Source organism: Grus americana, chromosome 6 (assembly GCF_028858705.1).
Source record: "Grus americana isolate bGruAme1 chromosome 6, bGruAme1.mat, whole genome shotgun sequence".
NCBI lineage: Eukaryota > Metazoa > Chordata > Aves > Gruiformes > Gruidae > Grus > Grus americana.
Genome location: NC_072857.1, coordinates 40,369,203 through 40,378,253, shown reverse-complemented (window position 1 = coordinate 40,378,253; position 9,051 = coordinate 40,369,203). Strand labels below are relative to the sequence as shown.

General features: G+C 45.9%; 1 long non-coding RNA gene across 3 annotated transcripts in view; it reads left to right on the top strand.

Annotated features, from left to right (window-relative positions):
• Positions 1–1,009: 1,009 nt before the first annotated feature.
• The window catches only part of LOC129208148 (uncharacterized), a 30,532-nt gene continuing 22,490 nt past the window's right edge, over positions 1,010–9,051 (top strand). Inside the window, exons 1-5 of one of the 3 annotated variants that reach the window (XR_008577688.1) lie at positions 1,010–1,919; positions 2,611–2,683; positions 6,114–6,293; positions 7,132–7,183; positions 7,301–7,395. This is a non-coding gene — a long non-coding RNA (uncharacterized LOC129208148). Of the gene's footprint in view, positions 1,920–2,610; positions 2,684–4,742; positions 6,294–7,131; positions 7,184–7,300; positions 7,396–9,051 lie in introns of those variants that run through there. The other 2 variants (XR_008577687.1, XR_008577689.1) reach the window with 2 other exon arrangements.

The window sequence follows — 9,051 nt, the reverse complement described above, 5'->3', positions numbered from 1 at the left end:
GTTATGGTCAACTTACGTGTTCTGCTTCCCAGTGAGTATATGCTGTTCAGCTGAGATGCATCCCTCTTGGTTTCACTTGCCAGCAGTCTTCAGCTGACGTCACGAAGGCAACACCAAGTAGGAACTGCATTAACCAGTTCCTTCATTCTTTTTCTCTGATCTTCTGATTTTACCCTCTTCCTCTGTTTAGTGTTTTATGTAAAACACTGAATAGGAGCATGCTGGAGTTTTGTTTTGACTTGCCATTAGTTGAAAACAGCATAACACTCTAAGTGTACAAGCAGAGAGGGCAGGACTCTGAAAGGTGGTGCTGGGGATGATAGATTATGATTCTTAAAGTCTTTAAACCAACAAGGCTGATGTCATCTAACTTTTTCTGGGTACCAGTGGTGAGATATCAATGGAAGGCCTGCAGATCACAGCTTGGCCAGGGCTAGATTAAAGTATTAGCTTGCAAAGGCTGTGTGTGAACTCCATTACTCAGACTCAAAAATGGCAAAGCAAAATTAATGTGAACCAATAATATGAGAAAGCAGAAGCTTTTCTACGTTTAAGAGTGTAAGAATGGCTCTACTGGGTCAGATCATAGCTCTGCCTGACTCGGCATCTCATTCCTAGCACGGACCCCAGGTAGAGGCCTGGAAAGAGCATAAAAATAAAGCACGTACGTAACAACGCTTCTCCCGGATACTCTCCAAATCTCCAGCAATTGTGGCTGGGAGGTTCCCTGAGCCAGAGATGATTTCTTTGTCTTCATTAATTCTCACTTTGATTTCAGAAAATATTTATGTTCTTTTCCAGCATAGGGAATTGCAGAGGGTCCTGGGTTGCGGAAGCAGCAGTGTGAACTAGCCTGCCTGAACACAGCACGACCTCCTGCGTGCAGGACAGTTAAGCGGTTGTTCTGCATGCAGGTCGGCTTGGTCTGGTGGTTCTTCCCCGCAAGGCTGTAGTTTGCCTGGCAGCCTGATTGTGAGGACAGCTTGTTATCATGGGGTGCAGGAGGTGCCAGGCTGCCTCCAGGTCCTGCCTGTGGTGCCAGTGCAGGCCTGAAGGGTAGGCGGGGTGGGTGAGGAGGAGATGCTTGAGGAATATCGGGCAGGGAGAGGGCAGCACGCTTGGCTCTTGAACTGGTAAGTAAGGAAACTTGGGCTGCGATATATCTATCACTTCTAATTGAAAAGACTGCTCTCTGCAGAGGCTGAATTAGCTCTTAAGTTAGGATATCCAGTTTACTGCTGTCACAAGCAGCCATGTGTGTGCTGTCTCTTTGTGAAGTTACCTTGGATGCCCTGCCTTTCCATGACCATAAGATGGAACATGACAAGGCTTTGGCTTTCCCCAGGGCAGTGAGATCCCCTGTACTTTTACAGGCACTTCAGTTCAGACCAAGCCTAATTACATTAGGCATCCCAGGCTGAAGTCAAACACATGTAGGGATGATGCCAAGCAATAACCCTTGCCATATCCCTGGACTGCACTAGAAGTCACTCTTGTTCTGTACTGAGGCTGTTCCAGTAACTTACTGGCAGTTAGTAAAGAAATATGTCACCATTAAAGATGCCACTAAGCCTAGCCCATTTGTCTGCTGATGGAGACATTCCTTGTCTGGTTTCCTCGTGAATCACAGGGAGAGTGAAAACTAACTTGCCAAGCCTCCTACTCAAACTTTTTTCCTGAGAATATTAATCTAGGGTCCTGATGCTGTTCTCCAGAAGCCTCCTAGGTAGCCATGCCAAGAGAACAGGAGGGACTTCAGGAGCTGGTCCAAAGTCCTACGGCTTCTAACCTTGTTTGTACCATGAAGTTTCCACTGTGGCTTTGCAAGACCAGAGAGAGAGTCTGAGGACCAAAGCAACGAGTGTTTAAGATGCAGTTCACTAGTTTCAGTGCATCACACTGAGGTCAGCGGGATCCAGGTAGAAAGGCACGCTTTTCTTCACTATCCAAACTGTGATGTGATATGCAAGGAGCTTCAGGTATGGTTCCCACTCTTTTTCCAGTGTAATCACTGTGAAATCAGCTCTAGCTATTGCTCTGTTTATCTGCCTCTAAGAGGTATGGCAGTATTTACTTCCCAGTATGAATTTAGAGCTGTTTTATTGCTTAGGAAGAATGGATAAAGATGCAAATCTGAATGGATAGAAAGGTCTTCGGGTCAGAATTTGAATCCAGTACTCACGTGCGTGATGTACATTTTCCAGGGTGGTTCCAGGAAGATTAGAGTAACTACTTTGCAAAATGGGTGACTCTAATCTTTTGGGATTTTTCTGTGTCTTGGTGAGCTACCATGCTAACAGGAATACTGTTACCTTAGCTTGCTGCCCTTAGTTCCTTTTTGTGCACTGAACTAAATGCTAGAGCCTCAACCACAAGCCTTGCTTTAATTAGGTCTGCTTCAAACAGCAGACGTACACACATGCTATGAAGAATTATGGGCTGTCGCTGCCAAGGATGCCATCAAATGACTGAGTGAAAGGGAACATTTACAAACAAATAAAACCCCTTATTAAGGAGATTATTAATGGAAGGCCTTCGAACAAAATAACCTCATTTTGAGGGGGAGGAGGGTATTTTTTTGAAAGCTCCTCTTTTTTTCTTTCGTTTTAGTAAGCTTCATGGGAAGATAAATATCGTGCAGTTCCTCAGAAGGAAGTGACTGAAGATGGTCGGCATCATATGGGTCAGTTCTTTGAAACCTGAAGGTTTCACAACAGCTCATGTCATGTGTCTGTCCAACCTTGCCATTTTGCACAGATGTAATGAACTTCACAGCCTGTTCTAATTAGCACCTCAGGCCTGATGAGGAGCTGTGGGGTGGAAATTCAGGAGTGAGGGGTGGGGGGAACAAAATAACTTGTACCTTTATTATTTGGTTTTGGTTAGCTAGGTTCGCAGGGCTGGAAAATATGACTTGGCACTTCAGGTTTCATTTAGCAAATGGGGGTGAATAGCTGGGAGATGGGGGAACTGGTCTGTGTTCCTGGTTTTTGGATCACGTAGGCAAGAGTGTGTCTTTGCTTTGTTTTGCTGTAGGGAGGTCACTGCTTCCTGCAGAGCAGCAGTGGTGTGCGTCCTTCCCCAGCAGCTCCAGTTCCTTATCCAAAGTAATTGCTGCTATTTCCTAGTGAATGTAACATCAGCAGGTTGGGGATGCCTGGTCTGTGTGCCGGAGAGCTGGCTGGATATAGCAGTGCCTGAGGAGCCTGAGGTTCTCTCTTTTGTGCCCTCTTTGCTATGGAAAGAGCTGGGAGGACAGCGCTCTGAAGATCTTGCCTCCTGTGAGAACCAGGTCCTGGCTCAAAGATGGCTAAACAGATGAGAAATGCCAACAAAAGAGAGAAGGAAAGAGAAGCCCTGAGAAAGGCGCTGATTTCTCTGTAAGCCCTTTCATCGGGCAAGTGGCAATGTGGAGAAGAGAGCCTATGTCTCCTGAGGGTCTGTCTACCTTTACATTTGCTTGGCCAGTTGCTCATAGCCTGAGTTACAAGGTGACTCTAGGTCCCTTGTCCCTGTTACAGTACCCTATTCCTGGTGTGTATCATCTATTTTGAAACCAAGCAGGGCTGATGAACCAAGTTCGAAGACACTTTTGCCCGTGGTAGCACTCGGTTTATCTACAATAGCATATGTTGTTGCTGAGGAAAAGGACAGGTCTTGCTGTGCAGTTCTGACCATCTGAGGGTGAGGTGATGCTCCCCCATGCTGGTGTGCTGTAGGCAGGGCAAGGGAAGCATATTTCCGAGCTGGAGGCCCACTGGGGCTTTGCTGGGAAACTCAGAGCAGTTTGGCTGATGTGTGGGGGCTGGAAGAGGTACCCAAAAGAGAAAGGCAGGAGTTTTGATCAGTGTGGAGAAGGAGGGCAAGGCCAAAGTACCTGGGAGGCAGCCTGTATTCCATCAAGGGACCTGGCTGGCTTGTGCTGCAAAGGGAGTCAAGGTCCTGCAGTTCTCCAGTATTGCTTCTGGTCTGACTCTGGTCATGAGCTCAAACAGCTGATAGAAAATGGATGATGCAGAAGAAACATCTTAGGAGTTGGAAGCAGCAAAAGGCTTGGCTTATTCCACAGCAAATGTTTCCGGGAATCAAGATGGCAAAAAATTCAGCTGGATTAGAAGTATGCAGCTGGGAGCAGGGACCCTGCCAGTTCCTCCCTCCTTGCTGTCACTGCAGAGGAAAGCAAGGGAATTCATTTGAAGGGATTTCACTTGATGCAATCGCATCTTTCTTGAGGTTTGGTAGACAGATGCCTTGCTGATATCTGTCTTGCATCCGATGCAGATGGCCCCTGAGGTCCACATGCGGCTTGCTGTCTGCCTACGTAATCCGGCCACGCTTTGCTCCAGATAAAAGCCCCTGGCCTAAGGAAACCAAGGAGCTGACCTGTGGCAGCACCTATCTGGTCTGGCACTGGGCAGCTCAGTGGGAACCTGTGAAAGGGGAGAAATAGGATTTGCTCTCTGTTAGTGCTCCCCACTCTCTCTGCTGTCTCTGTAACCTGGTAGTAGCCCTGATGCCTAACTGAATGTGTAATCCCCTCAGCACTTATGAGTACAGATGTCCTGTGTCACCTAAGCTGTGCAACTCCTACGAATGCCTGGAAAACACACCTCCTAAGTGTGGCTGAGCTGCCATTCATAGGAGCACTGGGTTTACCAGCAAGCAGCTTGCAATGTTTGGAGCACAGTCTTCAGTGACTGAATACAAAACTGAGATCCTTGTCAAGTCTTCCTGTTCAGCAGCTGCCTCATGTCAGAAGCATGGGCTGATTGCAATACTTTCTATGTTGTACCATTATAACTCTTCCATCTGCTGTGGCATGTGCCCAGCATGGCGGCTGCTAGGAAAGGAGGCCAGTGTTTAAGGATTTGGATGCAGCTGTGGCAGAAGAGGTCCCAAACCTCCACAACCTAGCTCCATCCCTCACTGGATCCAATAAGGCAAGCCCAGAGCACAGGATTTACCTTATGGCTGAGGTCCTCCAACAAATCTACCTTAGAGAAGGCAGCATCCTCCCATTATTGGGTGGTTAGCTTATTCAGAGATGGAGGCAGGCCTTTTGCCTTTGCTGCTCAAACCCTTCTGTCACTGGGAGTGTGCCCAGACAGACTGCAGAGCAGCTTTAGCTCTTCCAGCCCAACATTTGCTGTGTGCAGGAGGCAGGGAGAGCTCAGCCCTGCACCTTGAATGCCTGCCTGGTCGGAAGGGAGGGCTCCTGCTCCAGCAAAGGGACTTCATAAGAAGTCTGTACATTTGAATGAGAAGCATGAAGAGCAGCCTTCCTGCCCCCTTCGTAGCCTGTTGCCTGTACTTACTGCATGCTCCTACCATGTGTGTTTAAACCCCATCCAGGGAAAAACAGGATCCTGAGGAAAGTGTCAGAGCAAGGAGTATGTAAGCATCTTCACCTGGTAGGGCTTTTGACTGGCACAGGGAGCTGGGGGTGGGTGTCTCAGTGGTCTGACATGGTGGAAGATGTGGACAGAGAGGTCTGAGTAGCTAACTTGTTGTTTGGAAATGGTTTCCTGGTTGCTTGCTCTTGAGATGACTCTTGGCTTTACTACAGGGGTCACTGCCTTCTGTGCTGGGCAGGAGGGGAGGATCCTCAGCACAGCCTGCATCCTCTGGGTGACAAGGAGGAGCCATACTTCAACAGATGTCTTTTCCTTCCCTTTTAATAGTGTAAGAGGATCAGGGCAGCTGTGCTTTATAGTTTCTGGTCTAAGCCCATGCCACATTTATTTTGAAAGCTTTCCTGTGTTGAATGCTTGTGGTCCTGCCTGTAAAGCTGTGCTTCCTGAGATCCTTGCTCATAATAGTCCTCTGCACTTTCTTTGGTGTTTGATATTCTCCAGTTATGCTTCTAGGTTTGCTTTAACATATCCTCGTTGGTAGCCTTACGTTTGTGTGAACCTCTCACAGCTGTTAGGATGACTGATCCCTGAGCAGCACGCAGTTTCATGTGTGACTTTAGCACGCAGTCAGCTGAGGGCCATATGCTTGCAGCGGGCTGGAAAAGAAAGCAAGCCTTTAATGTAAGGCCACAGAGAAAACGTTGCATTCAGATTTGATTTTTTTTTTCTCAGGTTTAACTTGTCCACTGTTTCTTCCAGTCTGCAGGCGAAGAAAAGCACTCCGTGTCAGTGGGCGCATACAGTGACTCTCTCAAACTGATTTAAGTTAGTACGCAGGAGGTCCGTGGGTTCTCCATACGTCTGTCGTGGTTCTGCCACCTCAGGTGACACCACGGTGGATGCAAAGCTAAGCAGCATCCGTGGATTTATTTTGTGTTGGTAAGGACAGCAGAAGGATGGAGGCCTAGTAGGTGGTAACTTTGATAAATGTTGAGTGATAAATGTATCAGTAGGGATATGCAGCTTCGTATTGTAATCAGATGAGTGAAGAGGGGAAAGTACTGATGGAGAATGTAAGATTTGGGTATTTCTTTTCCCCCACATCTTTTTTTTAAGAACTGTTATTTGAAAACCTTTAGATTTAACAAATAAAAACAAAAAAGGAAATAGATTTTTTTAATTGCATCCAATTGATAATCTGACTGCTTTGGAGGAAAGTAGTCTTAATGTGAAAATATCTATGTTGATCAGAATAAACATTTTCCTCTGGAGTAAAGACAGATTGAATGTTTTGACCCATTCCTGCAGCAGTGTCTCACTCCTGACTGCATGTAGTTAGTTTGGAAGAATAAGCTTATTTTAAGGGTTCAGACTATTAAAAACATCTGCTTTCCCATGTATCCTAAAACACTGCAGTATTTGCAAATGGAGAACATGTATCATGCTCATCCTAGCCACCATAAAACACTGGCTCCACAGTTTAAATTGTGGGATTTTAATTATGGTGTGGATATATTATTCAGTCCTATGTAATGCACTTTTGGTTATGGTGCTGTGATCTCTTTTCCTTGGTTGGAACTGGGCCAGCTGACCATATTTGCAGTGTGTGGCCAAACATCAAATGCATCCAAATAAGCAAAATAATTGCTTCCAGACTAAACACATTTCAAATTTGTTTAAAACATTGAAGAAGCTTCATTGCTGGGACATGTCTTCTGTGACATCAAGCTCCTATGAAGTGTCACTGCTGATGCCAATCTCTTTTTCTCATCTTCAGGTCTAAAAGCACTGAGTCCCCTGAACTCCGCTGAAATCTTCCTTTGACTGTGGTAACTCTTGGCCAAGGGCCAATCTGTCTTATGTCTGAGCATCTCCAAATATTATTAGCTATGTCTTCAGTGGCCCCCGTGGAGCAAAAAGTTGTAACAGTTATCCTTCTCTTTCAGATGGGAAAACTGGATTGTGAACAGACAATAATCCTCATCTGTTTAGCTTGGAATGACTTGGGGGAAGCTGGTGACAGCGCTAGAGGAAAGCAGAGGTTTGGCATTAGTTGAGTTTGCTACAAGACCCTTACTTTTTTAGCAAAAGTGTTTGCTGGTGGTCAGGGAGAAAGGGAAGCAAAGATGCTTTAGATCCAGATGTGCTGGAATAGCAAGTAGAGCCCGTGTTCATGTGTGACTTCTCTCCCTTCCTACTGATACATAGTTTCATGGTTATGATTTTTTGAGGTGTTTTGATGTTTAGTCCTGACGCTATGCTGACAGCGTGCTCTTCACTTCGTGCTTTCTTTGCCTTTTTATTTAATTCTCCAAAGCACTGAGATAGGAGTCTCTAGATTTATGTTGTGTTTTGGTGACAGAGCAGTGAGCAGCAAGAGCTTCAGCTGAACGGCATATATTCTACATCCATTCCGATGCTGATCTGATTGTGTCTCATACCAGTACATCTGGCACCGAAGGCAGTGAGGGTGCCCGGTGCCTGCAGGGTCCCTTGTAAGTGGTCCTACAGAGAGAGGGCAGCAGTGCCGCTGAAGATGCTGGCCGAGAGATCTGCTACTTGGCTAAAACTCTGCTCATGTTACAGAATAAGGGTACAATAGTACGGCCCTCCCGCCTACGTATATGCTTTATTGCTAATTTGGCTGTCGTCTTGCTGGCTACGTTTCTGTGGTTGTGGAAAGAGTTTATAATGCATCTGTGGTCCTTAAAGATTCTCTGGCTCCCTGTTTTTCTGGAGTGAAGGGGGCTATTAAATATAGCCTCCCACCAAATTCCAGTGACTAATCACACCCGGACCATAGTCCCAAACCAGCTGTGACTCAGACAGCAATGACCCTCTGAGTAATGCTGCAGGAAGAGCTAACTCTCTTCTTCCCTAGCCTTGCACAGGTAATGGGAATGCTGAATAAGAGCAGACCAAATAACAAGGCTGGATCCTGAGCCAAAAAGAAAAGAAAGGCACCTGCAGTCATTAGGTATTGTCTAATGTTAATGCTGAGTGTTCGCATGGCCGCAGCTGAAGCACAGTGAAGGAGCTGAACATGGGATGCTGTAAAGGTCCAGGGCAGAGTCAACTGGCTGGCAGGGTGATAGAAGAAGTTCCCATCGTGAAGCTTTCCTTTGAGTTTAACAAGACATTTAAGCACATACCTCAAGGCAGCCATCTTGGTCTTGGGCCCAATGACACTGTGTTTAAGGTTAGGCATAAGTTTGAGCAGCCTACTGTTGTAACACTGTGGATGAGAGTTAAAGGAGGATGAGTTCCTGATCAAGCTTTCCCATGCAGAGATAGTTTTCATCTTAGACTGAAGTTCTTTACAGCTGAACCCTGCCCTCCCCTTTTGAAATGATATATGTTGACTACTAATGTAGTCAATCATTTCAACCTGCTTCTGTAACGTTTGTGCTTGCTGCGGTTATTTTTATACACTCAAAAGTGTCATTTTTTTCTGTGATTGCACCTAAATAGTAAAGGATACGTTGAAATGGACAGCATGCAGGTTTTTTCAAAATTATTTGAGTACAAGGACAGGGATGGAGAGTTTGTGTCAAGTTGCTGCGTTTATGAACAAATGGGCTCAAAGAAATTAACTTCCCAAAGCAACTGCAGCCATTAAAAAGTCCTTCTAAATGTTTCTGGCTTTTCTGAATGTGTTCTCATCAGTATGTTTAGCTAGAAAAATACTTTACCTACT